Source organism: Hemiscyllium ocellatum, chromosome 2 (assembly GCF_020745735.1).
Source record: "Hemiscyllium ocellatum isolate sHemOce1 chromosome 2, sHemOce1.pat.X.cur, whole genome shotgun sequence".
NCBI classification, from domain to species: Eukaryota; Metazoa; Chordata; class Chondrichthyes; order Orectolobiformes; family Hemiscylliidae; genus Hemiscyllium; species Hemiscyllium ocellatum.
The window spans coordinates 75,908,378-75,930,530 of NC_083402.1; the positions used below are offsets into that span (position 1 = coordinate 75,908,378).

General features: G+C 41.0%; 1 long non-coding RNA gene across 1 annotated transcript; it reads left to right on the top strand.

The window, feature by feature from the left end:
* Window positions 1-6,544: 6,544 nt before the first annotated feature.
* LOC132827965 (uncharacterized) lies at window positions 6,545-21,349 on the top strand. Its single transcript, XR_009646062.1, has 3 exons — window positions 6,545-6,642; window positions 17,157-17,242; window positions 21,067-21,349. It is a non-coding gene; the product is annotated as an uncharacterized LOC132827965 (long non-coding RNA).
* The last annotated feature ends 804 nt before the right edge of the window (window positions 21,350-22,153 follow it).

A 22,153-nucleotide genomic window follows, 5' to 3' on the forward strand; every position in this document is an offset into this window, starting at 1 on the left:
TGAAACAATATAATGACTTGTTCTGGATGCAGATACAGCAAGTCTTTTATTAACTGGCATCTGCAGGACCAGGACTGTGCCAGTTGATCAAATGTTCTTGTTGATCAAGAGGTCCATGCAATCAGTGTGAAAACACACACTAAGTAATAGCAATGTAATGAGGGGGTAGACACATCACTTTCATAGGCAAAAGTGAGGACTGCAGATGCTGGAAACCAGAGTTTAGATCAGAGTGGTGCTGGAAAAGCACAGCAGGTCAGGCAGCATCCGAGGAGCAGGAAAATACTTTATTTACTGTATATATTGCTTAAAAATACAACTTCGCCTCAAATAAAGCTTAATGACAGAAAGCCTTCTCACTCCACCCTCAATTCACACTGTGGAGATCTCGATAATACAGTAAACTTCCTGTGTTTCAGGTATGTAACTTATCGAGAGTGCCAGTTCAAAAGTTACCAGTTAAAACAACGTTTGCTGTATATTTTACCAAGTACTAGCAGGTTTTATACATGAATCTATATGAGTTATTTACTTTCCATTCCTTTTCATTTCTTTAGATTCTTTCAATCAGGCTATGTAAAACACCAATTTTCAGCTTGAGAATTTGCCTTTTCAGTGCCTCCAAAGGTGTTCTTTTTTTCCATTTATCCTTTCAACATGGGATTTGCAAAGACAACAGCTCAAAGAGGAAAGGTGAGGAAGAATAACTAACGGCTAGATATTTTCTTTTACTTCTTTGTACACAGAAGGGAGATAAAGAAGGCTGGATGTTTTCTGTTTTTGGGGTAGGATGGTTTTGCTGGATTGTTGTCACACAGCGCTGTTAACATCACCTTTCATTAAATCAGTCTTTAAAAAAAGGGAGACAGAGTCGGCTGTATTGATACAATTACCTAACTGAGAAATTGGGTATAAAACTGTTTTGTGATTGTGCTTGCTTTTTTGTAGGCAATGCAGAATCTAGTTCATCCATCTGGCTTAGGAACTAGCATAAAAAATACCGTCTGGCCATTTTGGCTAGGCTCATTCAGGATGTATAGGAACTCTGTTTCCACCTGAGTTTGTTGCTTCTCAAGTCAACTGATAAAATGTTGTTTTATCAGCACTGAGTCTCTACAGTCCACATCAGGTCGAGCGAACATTGTACATCTACAGATTGCGTCGTAACTTTTTAAGTTACCTCACTAGATGGTCTAGTTGTCCTTCCTCTCAATGCGAGAACACAGTGTCCGACTGTGTTGGTTAAGTAAAGCAGTACCTTTTCCCATTTTTAGTCCACAGTACAAAGGAAAAAGTTGTTTTTGCATGCAAAAGACTAAGTGACCAAGAAAATAGTTGAAGGCAGAGTGGTAGATGTTATCTACGTGGACTTTAACAAGAGCTTCAACAAGGTTCCATTTGGTAGACTGGTTAGTAAGGTTAGATCACATGGAATCCAGGGAGAGTTAGCTAATTGGATAGAAAATTGGCTTGATGTCGGAGGCAGAGGGTGGGGTAAACAGTTGTTGTTCGGACTGGAGGCCTCTGACTGGCGCTGTACAGCAAGGAGGAGAAAGTGAGGACTGCAGATGCTGGAGATCAGAGCTGAAAATGTGTTGCTGGAAAAGCGCAGCAGGTCAGGCAGCATCCAAGAAACAGGAGATTCGACGTTTCAGGCGGCATTCCTGATGAAGGGCTTATGCCCGAAACGTCGAATCTCCTGCTCCTTGGATGCTGCCTGACCTGCTGCACTTTTCCAGCAACACATTTTCAGCTGTGAAGCAAGGATCAATACTGGATCCACTATTGTTTGTCATTTATATAAACAATTTGAATGAGAATATGGGGGCACAGTTTGTGATAATACCAACATTGGCTGTATAGTGGACAGTGTAGAGGGTTATATAAGGGTACATTGAGATCTTGATGAGGCTACGATTAGAGTACTGTGCACAATTCTTGTCACCCTGCTGGAGAAAGGGTGTTATTAAACTGGAAAAGGTGCAGAAAAGATTTACAAGGATGTTACCAAGACTGGAGGCTGGATAGACTGGGACTTTTTTCCCTGGAGCATTGGAGGCTAAGAGGTGATCTTACTGAGGTTTATAAAATCATAAGAGACATGGATAGGTGAATAGTCAAGGTTTTTTTTCCCAGGCTAGGGGAATCCAAAACTAGACAGCATAGGTTTAGAGGGGAAAATTTAAAAGGAACTTGGGGGCAACTTTTTCATATACAGGGTGGTGCATTTATAGAACAAACTGCCAGAGAAAGTGGTAGAGGGCAGTACAATGACAACATTTAAAGATAGTTGGCCAGGTACATGATTAGGAAAGGTAAAAACAATGACTGCAGGTGCTGGAAACCAGATTCTGGATTAGTGGTGCTGGAAGAGCACAGCAGTGCAGGCAGCATCCTGACGAAGGGCTTTTGCCCGAAACGTCGATTTCGCTGCACTTTGGATGCTGCCTGCACTGCTGTGCTCTTCCAGCACCACTAATCCAGAACATGATTAGGAAAGGCTTATAGGGATATGAGACTAGTTTAGTTTGGGAAACCTGGTTGGCATGGACAAGTTGGACTATTTCCATTATATATGACTCTACGTCTGTGACTCTATAAATAACATCAATCTTCAAACCAGGGGCCTATTTTTAACTTTATAGTACATGTGTAGTGAATTACCCGCCTGTTCTATCCTCATCAGATTTTGTTTCCACTGAAATCAAGCAGATGTATAAGGAGCAGCCATCTGTTCCCATGAAAGTTGAAGGTTTACACCCCTGTATCTCACCAAAGCAACCACAACTAAGTCAAGAAACTTTCATGCTGCAATGCATCTTTAAGAGATTTACAGAATCAAAATATTTAAAAGCTCATGAAGCATACTTGAATGTAAATGAATATATTTTTAAAGGAATGCTTTGATTATGGAAAGTGGAGTGAGGCAGATGTTTCTAGATACAAGTTCACTTTTTAATTAAGTACAATTTATGTTGGCATGCCATATTCTCAAGCTTGTTAACTTTGAAATCAATGACAACATTCATGGACTTTTGATGCACATTGTATTCTGCAGGAACATGTTTCGCAGTCAGTCTTCATTACTCAACCACAAAATCTGTCACATATGCATCCTGTTTGTGGAATTTAATAGAAGTTGGCTTAATTTACTGTCAAATATACTGCACTCCTACAAGTGGACCTCATTTATCTGAAATATTTGACAATTCTTAAGCATTTAACTAATATCAAGGGCATGGAATTAATCTCAGTGGCACTAGAGGCTAATTTTTCTCTGACAGCCACTTCTGGCACACCCTGCAAAAGGAAAGGTATGCATCCAGACACCCTGTATATGCCAGAGGCAACTGGACCAGGCTTACTCTGACATTCCTCAGCAGTACTGGCTGATGCGATACCCACTGCTCAAATTTGGACCACAAAGTTTACTTGTACACATCTGCACATCACTCATCAAAGATCAGGTGTTCAGCTACAGAGACGACCCATTATTAACTTTGTTAAAAATGTTAAACATTCGTCTTGCAGATAAAGTGATTTTTAAGAACTCCTGTTATTACAAAATGCCTGGAGGTGCCTTTTAGTATCGTTAAATGTGATAGGGAGAATCTTAACATGCTCACTGGGGTGGTGAAGGGTAGCTAATCTGTCTACACATCGGATGCAATTTGCATGGGAGTTGCTCATGCAGTCCCACTGAGTATACAGCATAGCAGAGTGATGGAGCAGAGGCTGGGGAGAAGGCAAGCTCTACACAATGGTGAGCTCCTCTATGCTCCATAGCAATGGAGGCTGTCTGACAGTCTAGCCAATCTACCCAACATCTTGATGCATAAACACCACACTATTCCTCCTGCAATACCTCAATGTCGAGGTTCTCATCCTTGACCCTGTAGCAGGCCAGTTCTGTGACCTCACCTTTGGTAGATGAACCATCCTTTAACCCTATCCTGGCTGCATAAAGTTTGGTGCTGATCCTAACAATTTACAGTCTCTGATATGCATACAATATCTGACAAATGTATCAGGGATATGCTGTTGCTCTCTCTGTCTCTCTCTCTCTGTCTCGCTCTATCTCTTTCTCTCTCTCTCTCTCTCTCTCTCTCTCCTGCTTGGGTCTGCTGTGGTGACTCCTGGCATTTGGAAGCACAAACTCAGCAGGGAAGGTTGATTTAAGGAAAAGTGCTCCTGTTGGGACCAAGAGACCACAATTACACCATCTGCATCTTTCTGATCATGCAAAATAACCAGCTGAAGATGCGCTGGGAGTTGCGAAGGGGGACGTACAGCAGGAACATAGTTACATCCTCAAATTCAGTGATGCCAACTGATATGGGTTCCATTCAGTTGGCCCTACATTGCTGAGAGCCATTATTTTTTATCCTCCATCAGATGCCTCTATTCATTTCTACTGAGTTCCACCTTCTCCCAAAATAAAAAAAAGTGATATAACTGAATAAATGGAGTTACATGAAGGGAGTGAGAGATCTGCATGTGTCTGGCAGTGCTGGTGTATGAGTGTGAGAGAGTATTTTGTGAGCCCTGAGTGTCAGTGGGTAATACTGGATGGATAATGTGAGTGTGGTGTATTGAGTAGCTTGAGATGTAGGTCAGTGATATCACATGAAGATGTATTCAATGACCTAGGCCCCCATATGAGGTCAATAAATTGCTTGTGGTACTGTAATCAGCATCTTGGATCCAGACCTTCCGAGATGTTTGCTAACAATTACTTCCAAAGGAAAGTCCCTGAATTTTTTTTTCAGTTGTCCATCTCTGATCCTTCATATCAGTGACCCTGGAGACTTCTCCCTATCCTGGTGTTCTATTTTCCATGTTAGCAAGTATATTTCACAGCAACGTCCAGTTATGTAGGAAGCACTGCCTTTAAAACAGAAGGCAGCCTGCACCTTTACTAGGAGCAAGTGAGGACTGCAGATGCTGGAGACCAGAGTTGAAAAATGTGTCGCTGGAAAAACACAGCAGGCCAGGCAGCATCCGAGGAGCAGGAGAATCGATGTTTTGGGCATAAGCCCTTCTTCAGGAATGAGGCTGTTGTGCCAAGTGGGCTGAGAGAAAAGGTAGGGGGGAGGGAATTTGGGGGAGGGGTACTGGGAATACAATAGATGGAAGGATGTGGGGGTGAGAGTGATAGGTCTGAGAGGGGATGGGGGCGGAGAGGTCAGGAAGAAGATTGCAGATCAAGAGGGCAGTGCTGAATCCAGGGTTGGGACTGAGATAAGGTGGGGGGAGGGGAAATGAGGAAGCTGGAGAAATCTACATTCATCCCGTGTGGTTGGAGGGTTCCTAGGCGGAAGATGAGGCGCTCTTCCTCCAGGCATCATGTGGTCAGGGTCTGGCGATGGAAGAGGCCAAGGACCTGCATGTCCTTGGCAGAGTGGGAGGGGGAGTTAAAGTGTTCAGCCACGGGGCGGTTGGATTGGTTGGTGCGGGTGTCCCAGAGTGTTCCCTGAAACATTCCGCAAGTAGGCGGCCTGTCTCCCCAATGTAGAGGAGCCCACATCGGGTGCAGCGGATACAGTAAATGATGTGTGTGGAGGTGCAGGTGAATTTGCGATGGATATGGAAGGAACCATTGGGGCCTTGGATGGACATGAGGGGGGAGGTGTGGGCGCAAGTTTTGCAATTCTTGCGGTTGCAGGGGAAGGTTGCACTTTTCAAAGACCGCAATTTCCCCTCCGACGTGATCGCCAATGCTCTCCACCGCATCTCCTCCACTTCCTGCACCTCCGCCCTTGAACCCACCCCCCAATTGCCACCGGGACAGAACCCCAATGGTCCTCACCTTCCACCCCACCAACCTCCAGATACATCGTATCATCCTCCATCATTTCCTCCATCGCCAGACCCTGACCACACAACGCCTGGTGGAAGAGTGCCTCCTCTTCCGCTTAGTCCCTCCAACCACACAGGATGAATGTAGATTTCTTCAGCTTCCTCATTTCCCCTCCCCCACCTTATCTCAGTCCCAATCCCCGGATTCAGCACCGCCCTCTTGACCTGCAATCTTCTTCCTGACCTCTCCACCCCCACCCCCTCTCCGGCCTATCATCTTCACCCTCACCTCCTTCCACCTATCGTATTCTTAGTGCCCCTCCCCCACCAAATTCCCTCCCCCCACCTTTTATCTCAGCTCGCTTGGCACACCAGCCTCATTCCTGAAGAAGGGTTTATGCCCGAAACGTCGATTCTCCTGCTCCTCGGATGCTGCCTGGCCTGCTGTGTTTTTCCAGCACCACATTTTTCAACTCTGCACCTTTACTAGGTCCCCTACTGAACGCAGAGGCAATAGCAGAATGGGAACCTCTTGGCCCAAAGCCATAATCATGCAAATAAGCTGCCAACTTCAACTTTGTGCATTGTCCCCTTCTACCACAACCAGCAGGGCTAGGAAATTAGTCATAGCCCCATGCCTGATTATTGGTACTATCCAGGTTTTAGGTCAACGTTCTTTATTTTTGACATTTTACATGTGGTAACCTGTTGCCAATTTTTTTTGTTTCATTCATTCCTAGGATGTGAGATGTCGCTGGTCAGACCAGTATTTCTTACCCATCTCTAACTGCATTGTGTCAATGACATTATTGTGGACCTGGAGTCACATGTAGGCCAGACCAGGTAAGGATGGCAGTTTTCTTCCCTAAAAGGCATGAGTGAACCAAGTGGGCTTTTCCTGACAATCAGCAATGGAGCAGTGGTCATCATAAGACACCTAATTCCAGATATTTATTGAATTCAAATTCCACGATCTGTCATAGCAGGATTTGAGCTCAGAACATTACCAGGGTCTCTATATCAATAAGGATAAAGTGAGGACTGTAGATGCTGGAGATCAGAGTTGAGAATGTGGTGCAGGAAAAGCACAGCAGGTCAGGCAACACCCGAGGAGCAGGAGAATCGACATTTCAGGCATAAACCCCTCATTCCCGATGAAGCGCTTACGCCCGAAACGTCGATTCCCCTGCTCCTCAGATGCTGCCTGACCAGCTGTGCTTTTCCAGCACCACACTCTTGTCTCAAAAAGTCTCGTGATAATATCACCAGGCCATCACCTCCCTAATTACCAGCATTTTGGGATTACTAGCATTGTTGGAATCTTAAATTACAAGCTCTTTCCTCAATTCAGCTCAACATTTGCAATTCATGTTTTTAATTTAGTTTTTAGTTTTATCTCCCCAAATGAATTCTTTATTCCTGAAACAACATCACTATTGCACATTTTATGGTTATCATCACATTACTGTTTGTGTGTGAAAAGTGGCTGCTATATTTTCTACTTTACATGACAATACTTCAAAGTTATTTCATTGGTTATAAAGTACTTGGGAATGTTTGGAGCTATGAACAATTCATTTTTTATTCTGCTATCTAACCGATAATGACATTGATTGATGTTCTGCTAAAATTTCATGCACACTTTTGGTTATTCAGTACCTTCTCAAATAGCTATCTTTGGATTGGGTCACTGAAGCCAACTAATACGCTTTTGGTACAACCTCAGATCTGAGTGTTTAATACTGTATGGGCCAATAGTTTGTATTTCGTGGTTGGAATGTATTTTTGTTTTATTAATTGAGGTAACAGGGACTTTGCTCTGAATTTTAAGTTGTTTTTTCTCTTTTAAAAAACCCCTTGTGCTGATCCAACTTAAGAATTTTATTTATTGAAGTATTCAACTTTTCTTATTTCAGGTTTCATTATTATAAGAAATTTCCACCTCAGTATTTGCTGTTGGTTATATAAAAAAAAGCCTCAGAAGAACATCATATTACCTATTTTGTACTGACCTCTTAAAGCCAGAGAAGTCACTTCTTGCTTCCCTCTACATTGGATTTATATCCTAGGGATAAAATCTCATGCCTGTCCCATTGCACCAATCTCAATCGTCTATGTCACACCTACAGCATGTACTAGCAGTTTATACAGCTCCATCTGTCAGCATAACTTTTTTGCTCTTGTAATAAAGGATAATAATCCATATACCTTAACCACGTCATTGAATCGTAGAGGTCCACAGCACAGAAAACATGTCCTTCAGCCCATCGAGTCTGAGCAGGTCAAAACCAACCACAGAACTATTCTAAACCCAGTTTGCAGGATGTGGTCCACCAACTTGTGTGCCTTGGCATCACAAGTGTACATTTATGCAGGAAACGTGTGTGCTACAATCAAATGGTAATGTCTTGTAAGAGGTTAGTCAGACAAATTAACGAGCACAACTTGGGAGTAATATATTGGCATGGTTGAACAAATATGAAACGGAGAATGGGAATAAATGCTTTTTTTCTCTCAGTGGCAGGCATTGACTAATGAAGTACCACAAGGACCAACGCATGGGTCCCAACTATTCATGATATGTATAAATTACTTCAATAAAAGAATCAAATACAATATTTGCAAGTTTGCTGATGATATAAAACAGACTGCGATTATAAGTAATTGGAAGGATGCAAGAAGGCCTCATGGTGTTTTAGACAAGTTGAGTGAGTGGGCCAACAGAGCTACAACAGAGTATGACTAAATATGAAGTTATACACTTTGGTATAAGATATATGATGATATATTGAGAAGTGTGGATGTGGAAAGGGATCTGAGTTCCTTATACATCAATCAATGAAGGTAAGAAATCAAGTGCAACAAGAAATACTACGTTGGCTTTAATGGCAAGAGGATTTGAGTTTCATAGAATCCCTACAGTGTGGAAACAGGCCATTCTGCCCATCAAATCCACACTGAACGTCCACAGAGTATCCCACCAAACCACCCCCTCCCCGCCCTAACCCTGTAACCATGCACTTCCCATGGTTAATCCACATAACCTATATATCTGAGGACACTATGGTCAATTGTGTATGGCCAATCTACTTAACCTGCACATCTTTGGACTGTGGGAGGAAAACCAGATCACCCAGTGGAAACCCATGTAAACACAGGGAGAGTGTGCAAACCCCACACAGTTACCCAAGACCGGAATTCAACTCAGACCCCTTGTGCTGAACAGAGTTCAGAATTAGGAATGTTATCCTGTGGTTATATAGGGCCTTGGTGAGTCCACACTTGCAGTATTGTGAACAGTTTTAGTCTCTCTACATAAGAAAACCTATACTTGCCACATGCGGAATGGAGGTTCACTAGACCACGATGGATGGCAGGACTGTCCTGTAAGAGAGATTGGTTTAGCTAGTGTACTCATGAGGGTTTGGAAGGATGACACAGGATCTGATTGAAACATAAAATTCTGTCAGGACTGGTCAAACTAGATGCAGGGGGGATGTTTTCATGATTTGGGAAGTCTAGAGCCAGGGAAACAGACTGAGGCAATGAGGTGGCCATTGAGGATTGAGATGAAGAAAGGTCTTTTTCACTCAAAGGAGAGAAAACCGGTAGAATAGCCGAACATAGAATGCTGTGGAGTCTTTATATAGAGTCATAGAGATGTACAGCATGCAAACAGACTCTTCTGTCCAACTCATCCATGCCGACCAAACATCCCAACCCAATCTAGTCCCACCTGCCAGCACCCAATCCATATCCCTCCAAACCCCTCCTATTCATATTCCCATTCAAATGCCTTTTAAATGTTGCAATTGTACCAGCCTCCACCACTTCCTCTGGCAGCTCACTCCATATACACACCACCTTCTACATGAAAATGTTGCCCCATAGGTTTCTTTTGTATCTTTCCCCTCTCACCCTAAACCTATGCCCTCTAGTTCTGGATTCCCCCACTCCAGGGAAAAGACTTAGTCTACTCATCTTATCCATGCCCCTCATGGTCTTATAAACCTCTATAAGGTCACCCCTCAACTTTCAATACTCCAGGGAAAATGGCTCCAGTCTATTCAACCTCTCTCTACAGCTCAAATCCTCTAACCTTAGCAACATCCTTGTAAATCTTTTCTGAACCCTTTCAAGTTTCACAACATCCTTCCGATAGGAAGGAGACCAGAATTGCATGCAATATTCCAAAAGTATCCTTACCAACATCCTGTACAGACGCAACATGACCTCCCAACTCCTATATTCAATGCTCTGACCATTAAAGGAAAGCATACCAAACACCTTCTTCACTATCCTATCTACCTGAAATTCTACTTTCAAGGAACTATGAACCTGCACTCCAAGGTCTCTTTGTTCAGCAACACTCCCTACAACCTTACAATTGAGTGTATAAGTCCTGCTAAGATTTGCTTTCCCAAAAGGCAGCACCTCACATTTATCTAAATTAAACTCCATCTGTCACCCCTTAGCCCATTGGCCCATCTGATCAAGATCCCATTGTAATCTGAGGTAACCTTCTTCACTGTCCATTACACCTCCAATTTTGGTGTCATCAACAAACTTACTAACTATACCTCCTATGTTCATATCCAAATCATTCATGTAAGTGACAAAAATTAGTGGACCGAGACCGATTCTTGTGGCACACCACTACCCTCTGTGGCACATTACTACACACAGGCCTCCAGTCTGAAAAACAACCCTCCACCACTACCCTCTTTCTTCTACCTTTGAGCTAGCTCTGTATCCAAATGGCTAGTTCTCCCTGAATTTCATGAGATCTAACCTTGCTAACCAGTCTCCCATGGGGAACCTTGTCGAACGCCTCACTGAAGTCCATATAGATCACGTCCACTGCTCTGCCCTCATCAATCCTCTTTGTTACTTCTTCAAAAAGCTCAATCACATTTGTGAGACATGTTTTCCCATGCACAAAGCGATGTTGACTATCCCTAATCAGTACTTGCCTTTCCAAATGCGTGCAAATCCTGTCCCTCAGGATTCCCTCCAATAACTTGCCCACCACTGACATCAGGCTCATCAGTCTATAGTTCTCTGGCTTGTCCTTACCACCTTTCTTAAATAACGGTACCACGTTAGCCAACCTCCAGTCTTCTGGCACCTCACCTGTGACTATCGATGATACAAATACCTCAGCAAGGGGTCTAACAATCACTTCTCTAGCTTCCCACAGAATTTTAGCGTACACCTGATCAGGTCCTGGGGATTTTTTATGTGTTTCAAGACATCAAACACTTTCTCCTCTGTAATATGGACATTTTTCAAGATGTCATCATCTATTTCCCTCCATTCTATATCTTCTATGTCCTTCTAAAGGCATTGAGGGGTATTGGGATAAAACGGGAATATGGCATTGGGATAGAGTTTCAGGAATGTTCATATTGAGTGGTGGAGCAGGCTCAAAGGGCCAAATAGACTTCTCCTAATCCGAGTTTCCATGTTTCTAGGCACTGTTTAGTTCTCACCCTCAGTGACACTCAATGCTCAAATTGCACACATTGAAGGGAGTTGTAATATTGGGATTTCAGTCAATTAACCACAATGCTAGGATTAATTAATCTGTAAACAGCTTTATTACTAGTTATATTGTGAAACAGGTCTGCTATTAGAGATTTACTCGCTCTGATTACCCACTGGTTAAAATATTTGCGTAAGAGGCCTTGGTTCAAGTTTTTGTATTTGATATTAATCCATTTATTTTAAACAGACTAATATAAGAACAACACGCAAATTAATTTCACACTAATGTTCTTACCAGTATCCTGCAACAAAGCCTCACAATAAGTTCCATAATATTTCAATACTTGTTACATTTTTTTCAATAGTTATTTAAGCTTGCTAGTTGAATGACAGTCAAAGACAGCATTCTACTAGCTCCCACGTGCAGACATGTTGAGGAAGAAGACCATTTAATCATCAGTTGGGTTTTACGGTTTGATTGGAAAAAGAATGTTTGGCACAGCGATGCACCTAGCAGAGAACTGACATTCGGGAGAATTGACTACAGGCAGTAAGTGCCTTCATGAAACGAAAAATGGGTTCAACTGAAAATTGACAGCAGTAGATGTAAGAATAGAAATGCATCATTTCACACTGCAGTGACAGCTAAATAGTTCAAAAAGACAATAGGTCTACAAAAATGTTAGCAGATATTTTTGTATAAAATAAAACAGATCTGATGATATGTCATGATCTTCATCCATGACAATTTGATGTTGGGAATAAAGTATGTAACGCCAATATCTTTTGATCATTTTCCATGTTTATTACACAATGTTTAGTGTCACAAAGCTAGTCCCTTTTTTTCTAAAAGCTGTTCCTTGGCTCAAGGAGACTATGTCCTTGGTTTTTTTTCAGAGGGGCAATAAACCGGGCCATCTCAGATCAGTCTGATAACTTACCACCGGATAAAAAAAAATGCTTGAGAGGGACGAAGAAGTTAAAAACCTCCAGTGTTTTAGTTGTAATAAAGTGAGCCACATGAAATCACAGTGTTGGTGGGCTAGGAGAAAGCCAGATGTAGGAAAACCAGGCAAGCTTGGAAGTTTTGTTGGACATGTAACAAAAAGCATAAAGGACGTTAGACAGCTGCCTCAGAGTGTACAAGATGATCTGAGGTTTATTAAGGAGGAAGTGCCAGATCTGCTTAAAAGATGTATAAAGTTTATTCACATAGGCCTGGAGCAGTGGGTAAGGAGGTTACAATATTAAGGTGTCACAGAATCCTCTCAATCTGTAATGCTGAAGGATGAGGAGATGTACACTCCTGAGAAACTATTGCCAGAAAAGGTACTAGTAACGGGAATTCATGGAGAAACTAAAAATGCTCAATTATGTAAAGTGAGACTAGAGAGTCAAAAAAAAAGTGAAGAATTTGTGGTAGGATTACTGGACAAACTATCAGCTCCAGGGATACAACTATCCTTACAAATGATGTAGCTGATTTGCTGAAGGACATGCTGCCTACTCTAGTTAAAAGCCAGCGGAGACACAGGCAACTGAAGACCTGGAGAATGTTTATCCAGGAATTTTCCTGATTGTGTGATCACAGGATCACAGAGGCACAAGCTGAAGCAGGAGAAATCAAAAGGCACAGATAAGGAAGCTGACATAGTGTTATCCTAGACATTTTTTGATCAGGTAAGTGGGACAGAGAAGGAGCAAATAGGTAAACATGCAAGTATGTTTAGCTCTGCTACAATGAGTGAATTACAGCAGCAAGATGAGGAGTTAAAACAGTTATATCAAAGGCATTTACAAAAAAAGAAAGTGAATGCATTCCTGTGTGTTATTAGTTAACAAATGATGTCTTAATGAGGAAATGGAGACCATCACACATTCAAGCAGATGAAAAATGGACAGAGATTCATTAAATTGTTTTGCCAGTAGAATATAGAAAGGATGTGCTGCGAGTGTCACATGAACTACCACTTGGAGGTCATTTATGGGTGAGGAAAACACAGGCTAAAATACAAAGACATTTTTATTCACCTGGACTACACAAAAGATGTAGTTGAGTTTTGATAGATGTGTCATACATGTCAGCTAATCGGAATACCACAGGCAGTAATAAAACCTGCACCTTTAGTCCCTATTCCAGCATTTGAGGAACCTTTCACAAGAGCCTTGATTGATTGCATAGGTCCCCTACCTCAAACAAAAAGTAGGAATAAGTATTTCTTCACAATAATGGATGTGTCGACTAAATTTCCAGAGGCAATCTCATTGTGTAACATCACAGCTAAAAGGGTTGTAGAAGAATTACTTAAATGTTTTACAAGATATAGACTACCAATAAAGATTCAGTCAAATCAAGGATCAAAATTCACATCCAAACTATTCAAGAAGGTTATGGATAATTTGGGAATAAAGCAATTCAAATCTATTGTGTGCCATCTGGAATCACAGGAAACACTGGTGAGATGGCATCAAACACTGAAGACCATATTGAGGGCTTATGGTCAGGATTATCCAGATGAATGGGATAAGGGAGTTACATTTGTACTTTTTGCGATCAGAGATATATCGAATAAATCGACCAAATTCAGTCCATTTGAATTACTTTTTTGGCATGAAGTAAGAGGACTGTTGGAATTGATTAAGGAGAAATTAATAAGTCAGAATTCAGAGACCACCCATTTGGACAATGTGTCAAATTTTAGAGAACGATTAAATAGAGCTGGAGAGTTGGCTAGACAGCATTTAAAAGTATCACAGCATACAATAAAACAAGAAGCGGATACCAAATCACAAATTTGCGATTTTGCAATTGGGGATAAGATATTGCTGTTACTTCCAGTAATAGGTGAGCCTTTAAAAGCAGGATTTAGTGGGTCGCATCATATTGAGAGGAAATTGAGTGAGGTGAACTACTAGATAAAGACTCCAGACAGGAAGAAATCTCACGGAGTGCGTCATGTGACTATGCTCAAAAGATATTTTGATAGGGAAGGAAAGCAAGAGGAGAAGGTGTTAATGACTACAGCATAGAAGGAAGAACCAAGTTCAGAGGATTCTGAATTGGACATTCCTCAAATCAAATTGGACAATGATGAAGTTGTCAAAAATTGGGATAAATTATTGAGTTACCTTCCATAAAAAAATTGAAAGAGTTATTACAATCAAATGGGGAAATATGCGGAAATAAACTGGGAAGTAGTAACCTAATTGTGTATGATGTAGATATAGGAGATGCTGTTCTGATTAAGCAACATCATTATAGGCATGACCCGCTAAAGTTGACACAGGTTTAGAAGGAGATAGAGCGCATGCTCCAAGATGGCAGAATCGAAGTGAGTTACAGTGACTGCAGCTCACCCATAGTCATGATGCCAAAGCCAGATAGCACCCAACTATTATGTGTGGACTATCGCAAAGTTAAACGCCATTACAAAGACTGTTGCATTTCCAATTCCACGGTTGGAGGACTGTGTTGAAAAAGTGGGACAACAACTTACATTTCTAAGTTGGAATTGCTCAGGGGCTACTGGCAAGTATCTCTGTCAGAGAAAGCAAAGGGAATTTTGGCTTTTCTAATACCAAATGGACTAAATCAGTTCAAAGTCTAGATTAGAGTGGTGCTGGAAAAACATAGCAGGTCAGACAGCAACTGAGGAGCAAGAAAATCGATGTTTCGGGCAAAAGCCCTTCATCAGGAATGCCCATTAGAGTTTTTCCCTGAAATGTCGATTTCCTTGATCCTCGGATGCTGTCTGACTTGCTGTGTTTTTCCAGCACCACTCTAATCTAGACTCTGGTTTCCAGTATTTGCAGTCCTCACTTTTGCCTAAATCATTCAAAGTCAAACCATTTAGTATGAAAAACACTCCAGCCACATTTCAGAGACTGACTAATAAGGTCATTGCAGGATTACCCAACTGTGTGGTGTATATTGATGACCTGGTGATTTTTAGTCACTCATGGAAGGAACATTTACAGCATTTATTGGACTTGTTCAATGGACTTCAGAAGACAGGCTTGGTGCTAAACCAAGCTAAACATGGATTTGCCAAAGCCCAGGTTACCTTCCTGGGCCATATTATTGGACATGGATAAATTGGACATTGGACAAGATTCTTGAAGAAGGGCTTATGCCCGAAACGTCGATTCTCCTGCTCCTTGGATGCTGCCTGACCTGCTTTTCCAGCAATACATTTTTAGCATGGATAAATGGCCTCATGAGATGTGAAAACAAAAGTAATTGGGGAATTTTCCACACCATCGACAAAAAAAAGGTACTACAGTTCCTGAGGTTGAGTGGCTTTTACAGAATGTTTGTACTGAAATTTAGCAGTGTGGCTGCTCCACTCACTGAATTATTAAAAAAGGGCAAGACGTTTCAGTGGACAGTGGACTGTCAAAAGGCATTTGACAGCCTAAAAACTGTGTTAACCACTGCCCCAGTATTAGCCACACCAGATTACACGAAACCTTTCAACGTGGCTATCGATGCCAGTGATGTGGGTGTCTGTGCGGTGCTCCTACAGGAGGATGACAAGGGAATAGAAAGACCCATCAGGTATTTTTGCAGGAAGTTGAATATTCATCAACAGAAATATTCAAAGGTGGAGAAAAAGGCTTTAAGCTTGGTGTTGGCATTACAACATTTCAGTGTTTATATTACTAACAATGCATCTGAGACAATCCTAAAAAAACTGATCAAAACCCATTGACATTTCTGGAAATATTTAAGGACAAAAGTACCAGACTGTTCAGATGAAGTTTGTTGCTGCAGTCATTCAATTTGACAATTGTGCATGCAAAAACGTGATTGCTGATGCATTATCGAGACTCAGGGAAAAGTGGGAGAATGGGGTTGAGAAACTTATCAGTCTTGTTTGCATGGCAGAGCAGACTCGATGGGCAGAATGGCCTAATTTCTGCTCCTATGTCTTATGGTCTTAAGCTGTCAGTTGTTCAGATAATCAGCTCTAAGTGATTAGAATCCTTGATAGTGATACACTTCCTACCAAGAGTGTCTTGGATTGCAAAATGAATCCAAACGGTTCTTCGAATTTGGTTAAATGTATTTAAGACAAGACTCAACAACATAAATTTACTTAAATATGAACATTTATTAAGTAAATAAAAAGAATGAAAAGGAAAGGAAAAAGAACCTGTCAGCCCCATGCCCTTCTGCCCATCAGAGACCCCTTGATCGACGGCTGGTCAGGAGGCTTGGGTTCATTCCTGGCACCTTTGATGATCCTGGTCTGAGGTGAAATCCAACAACTCAAAGTGAAACTCTGTCCTTTTTACAGTGTAACAAACAGCAAGTGCAGAGAAACAAGTACAGAAAAAACGCATTGTGTGCCAACTTCGGCAGGCACAGGAATGTTCACAGGGCCCATTCACGGTCATGCAGCTGTTGAATAACGTCAGCAATTTTAGCCCATCCTGTACCTTCCACCCCAATAATATTTGACAGCGCCTGTTACAATTGCAAATGTAGACGCAAATCAGCGACAGCCACGCAATAATGTGTCTTAAGAGCATGCAACTTACACCAGAAAATTAAAACAACAATGAAAATAACCATCATCAATACAAACAATACAATAGGGTGTGTCATCAAATTAATAACTGCAGTCGCCTTTGGAGACTAATCCTTAAGTTTATCTCACCCATTAAGGCTGCAACGGAATCAGCAATTCATGTTAACATTAAGTTCCTGCTTCACCACATGCTTATCTGCCTCTGATGGGATCAAAATTGAAAGGAGCCCACAGAAGATTAATGTTTTCATGCTTCCTCTAATAGCAATAATATCTTTAATTACAGTTGCCATGCAACAGCATCATGTATTTACAAGTGACCTTAATCTATTCCAGCTCCCATTCAGGGGTCGAGGATCCTGTTCCTGCTGAGGGGCCCATAAAACCTGCAAGAGGGAGAGAGAAGAGAGACAGAGTGTCAGGTTGGCTGGCTGTTAGTCGATTCACTTTTGTTCTGGTGTTTGGATTTTTTTTGTGCACTTTAATTTTAATCAATGCTACCAAGGCCTTACATTGACTTATACTATCGCTCAAGATAATATAGCATCATCTTCCCCATACTGGGCATGTAGTCATGGACCACACCAAAGGTGTTTTTACTGCTTGTGTAGATGCTAACTATTTGTCCTTTTCCGAGCTGGAGGGTGGCAGTAAATGCTTTTAGTTTGGTGACTGGGTGGAGTGACATCCTGCTATCCTCTCTTCTGCCAAAGTCCTCCTTTCAAATTTACTACCCCATTATATTACTCCCACCTCCCATCTACAAACATGCATTTCACTCCTGGCCCCTTTAATGGCTCTTCCTGAACTCGACCCTGTCTCTCTTCTTCCTGCTCCATGAGGGGAATACAATCATATGTCTCCTTCCGGTTCACTTAGCTTATTGGGTTTTCGCTATTGTTTTTAACAACTTCTCATGCTTATGTTTTGGCAACAGTGCGGCTTCCCATTTGGCTCACTGACTGTCTGTAACACCTCTCAGTTTGCCAGCTTCCAATAGCTGGATTATACTATGTTGGGAGTGTAATATCATCTTCCCCAGTTGTGTCAAGGGGGAGGATGTCATTAGTGCCTACAGCACATTGGGTGGCCCAAGCACAGGAGTGTTGTCCCCATCATGACCGGATCCATTTTGCTTGAGTAGTATCCCACAAGCTGGAGCTTGTCTCCATGTCTCTGTAGCACTCCTGCAGACTGATTGCTCTAGCAAAAGAGGTAAAAGGGCCTTTTCAGGCCAGGGAGTCCTAGTGCTGGTGCGGAGGCCAGTGTCTGTTTGATTTTGACAAAGGACACCTCTTGCTCAGGTCCCCAATCAATTTTCTTTGAGCTAGCTCGCCAACTCCACCCTCCCCTCCAACTCTCACCAATTACCATAATTTGCTCTAAAATTCAGAGAATTCCAGATTCAGGTTCCTTAATTTGTGTTTTTTTAATCCTCTAGTTCCCTATCCACAGATCACCTCACCCAGTAATGGTAAATTAACATCATACATGGACTCAAGATTTCTCCACCTCTCTTCATTGGTATTCATCTCGAGGATGCTTCTTCAATATGTTTCCTTTCTTGCCAATTTTATGAAAGATTCTAACATTAAATGATAACTGCCTCCATATGCAAGTACTCCCTTTGAGCTACAGTATATAAGGTTCCAAACGATAGCTTTAACATCCATCAGGCTTTACTTTCAGCTAATGCTTCCAGCCTTTTATTTTCCCTGGTGTTCCTTTACTACAGAGTCTGACACCACTTGAGTCTTAGCTCAGCCTTCTTTCACATACACTAAATATCCTAATTTCAGCTCCTGGTTTAAACACTGGAGAACATACATCATACAAATGCTCAAATACAAATGGTATCTGGCTGTCATCCGATGGCCCCTTTCACTCAGTCCACTATTACTCATCCCAGAGTCCATTTCCTTTCATTTCTGTAACATTTTGATATAATAGCCAATCATAATTCTTAGTTTGATTGTAAATTTTTTACACCACTTTCACTAATACTACTTTAATTGTTTTACAGTCTATGGATTAAGTGTCAATGTCTTTTTGTTTAAACATTGCTTTTGTACTCTTCAAGCCACTAATCCTTTTGTCAAGTAGATGTACATGTCTGTGACCTGCTCATCAGTGCATTTTTTTTAACCATGTATCCATTCATGTTTGTTACCTCCGAGGTAAGATTTTGCATGCTTACATCAGTAGCCCAAGACCATATCATGCATTCGTGACTCCCATATGATCATATCAAATGATCTATGAAGCTTTGTTTATCCCTCCATGTATGGTCCTGATGCCTTGGCTTGATCAGCAATTCACTCTTACTTAAAAAGAAAGACAAGGACACAGTATCACCAAGAGAAAGCTATCAGTTTGATACTCTCAACTGAACTTCCTTCCCACCAAAATGTATTTGAGCTTCAGTTGCTGTTTCAACATATTATTCTAATATTTTTGTCTTCTGCCATCAGGCTTCACCTTAATTATGTTATCTCATCCAATTTTGCAAGTTAACTACTACCACCTATCTATTTGCAGAGATCTGGAGAGATTTGTAGTCCATGGAACATAATCTTATAATATTTTAAAACAGATGTCAAACATTTCTGTTTGATTCAGGCAAAACATACTTTCATTTGTTCTTTCTCTAAGATTACCTTTTTTTAACAGCTACATGATAACTCACTCAAGATATTTGATATAACTCTGTAAATTAGTCCAATTCAATATTCTGTTTAATCCCTCAAAGTCACTAATCTTTCTTTAAGCATTGAAACCACGGAGACTGTGTGCACGAACTTTATCATTTCGTATGGAAGGTCTCTGGAGCATCAGGTTGCTTTTCCCTTTTCTTCCATATTTCCATGAATCCCATCCTCATTGTCAAAAATGACCTGGATCACAAAGTGCATCCAAGAGGTTCTTCAGGTTCGGTTAAATGTAGTTAAGAGAAGACTTGACAACACAAATTTACTTAAACATGCACGTTTATTAAGTAAATAAAAAGAAAGAAAAAACAAAACAATGAGCCTCGCACCCTACTGTCCATTGGGTCCCCTCAATTGACACTTGGTCAGGAAGCTTGGGCTCGTTCCTGACACCTTTCACAATCCTAGGCGGAGGTGAAGTCCAATGACACGGAACAAAACTGTCTCTTATACAGTGTAACAAACAGTAAGTACAGAAAAAACACTTTGATTGTGACATTCTTGGCGCATACAGGAATGTTCACAGGACCCATTCAAGGTCAAGGAGCTGTCGAATATCATCAGCAATTTTAGCCCATCCTGTACAAAAAGATACAAATATCATTGACAAATCATGCTTGTCTTCTTCCTAACATAAAAATCTCCTGTAACCTGAAGTTGTAGCTTGTGCAGAAGTAATGAGAGATATTTTGAATTCAATCCTTAGCTTGATCAAACACACACAACCTTCAGCAGCAGTGCCCAAATTGTTTACAAGTGCAGAAATAATTTCTGCATCTTGCTAATTTGAGGCCATGTTCACAAAATTACCAAACTATCATTCTATAGAAATATGACTAAAATTGTGAAAATAATCTTACTTCATTGTAAGCCTATAAACATGATCTTGATACTCATAGCACCCGACATCACTAATTTTGTATTCATCGGATGTGCCATTACAAATGTTGTGGGTGAATGTGATCCTGCACATTAAATTTTCTTTATGTTGTTCGTTGTGGGAGATGTTAAAATACATTATGGTAACATTGAAGAGTTTCATGCCCATAGAGTGTTGACTGAAGATTCGTCTTTTGGTTCATTGTGTTAGCCAGAGCCAAGACAATAGAAATCTTTAAAATGCTGCATTACTTCCTCTTCCATACTGATGTATGCTATTTTGCTGATAGATACTATAAAGGAATTATTATAATTAGAGAAATGTGAATATAGCACTAACATGCAGGTATAACCTAAGAAATAATTACTGAAAGAGCAGAATTAACAATATTTTAAAAATGCTTCTTCTTCCAAGCACTAAATATAATCAAAAGGGAGAGAGTTCCATAGCACAATGTCGTTGACCCCTGGCAGTTGCTTTTAGATTTCTGAAGTTTTCCCCAAAAGTAAGCAGACTACCTGCGTCTGCAGTCAAATGAAAGTCATTCAAATGAAGTCCACTGTCTCATTTTGCATTTTTTGTTCAGCTGATCAGTGATTTGGAGAGATATCCAGAGGGAACATAAACAAGCAGATGTTAATTAAAGATTCTTTTACAGGTGGAAGCTCAACCAGAGATCTGCAAGTGCCATTTTGGCTGTTGTTCTTTGATCACACTAACTGCTGCAGCTACAGGCAAATCTTTGCCCTGATGCTATTTTAAAGAAAGACAAATAAGAATTCCCATATGGACACTGGACCTGCCAACATTTTTAAAGCTCCCTCCTTAACTTCCAAGGTGGCGGTAACAGGGTAGGTCGGAAGTGTTTGGCCTCTTGATCACCAGACCTGCTGTATCCTTTTTTTTAATAATTTATTTTTCACTTATTTATGCTTAACATCAAAACTCGTCTTAAATGCATTGTCTGAGCTGAGATGTCACCCTTTTTTAAAATAAAACCTTAAGTTATCTTGGGAATGTGACCTGAAAGAAGTTCTGGGATTTACATATTAACGAATCTAAACATGCAACCCATTCTAAATGATGAAAGATTTAACAGCAATCTAGATTTGTTCAATACATTGCGTCAGTTGTATGGCACTTTGATATTTTACGATAAATTCTGTGTCCTATGATCCTGCCCCGCTAGCTATCTGATGAAGGAGGAGAGCTCCAAAAGCTAATACTTCCAAATAAATCTGTTGGAATATAACCTGGTGTTGTATGATTTTTAACTTTGTCTCCCCCCACCCCAGTCCAACATCCGCACATCATATCTTTGGATTGTGGGAGGAAAACACAGACATGGGGAGAACTTGTAAACACTACACAGTCGCCTAAGGCTGGAATCAAACCTGGGTCCCTGGCACTATCAGGTAGCAGTACTAACCACTGAGCTACCATGCTGCCTCAAAATTCCAGCAACTATTCATTTGTGAAGTGTATGTCCTCGATTCTAAACATTTTCTTAGCACAATGTGGCAGCTATTGTGCAACAAAATTTTAAGTCCTTAAAAATCAATGTCGCTCAGTGATTTGTACGCAAATCACAAGTATCATTTCACACTGTCATTTTCATGTTTTAACTTATTAAATTGGTAAGGTGACTGAAAATCACGCTGCTTTACTACCCTAAATGTTAGATTTGTCATCAATTATAAGGACCCAGTAGTGACAACTTAGGTGATTCGTGTTTGATCATTAAA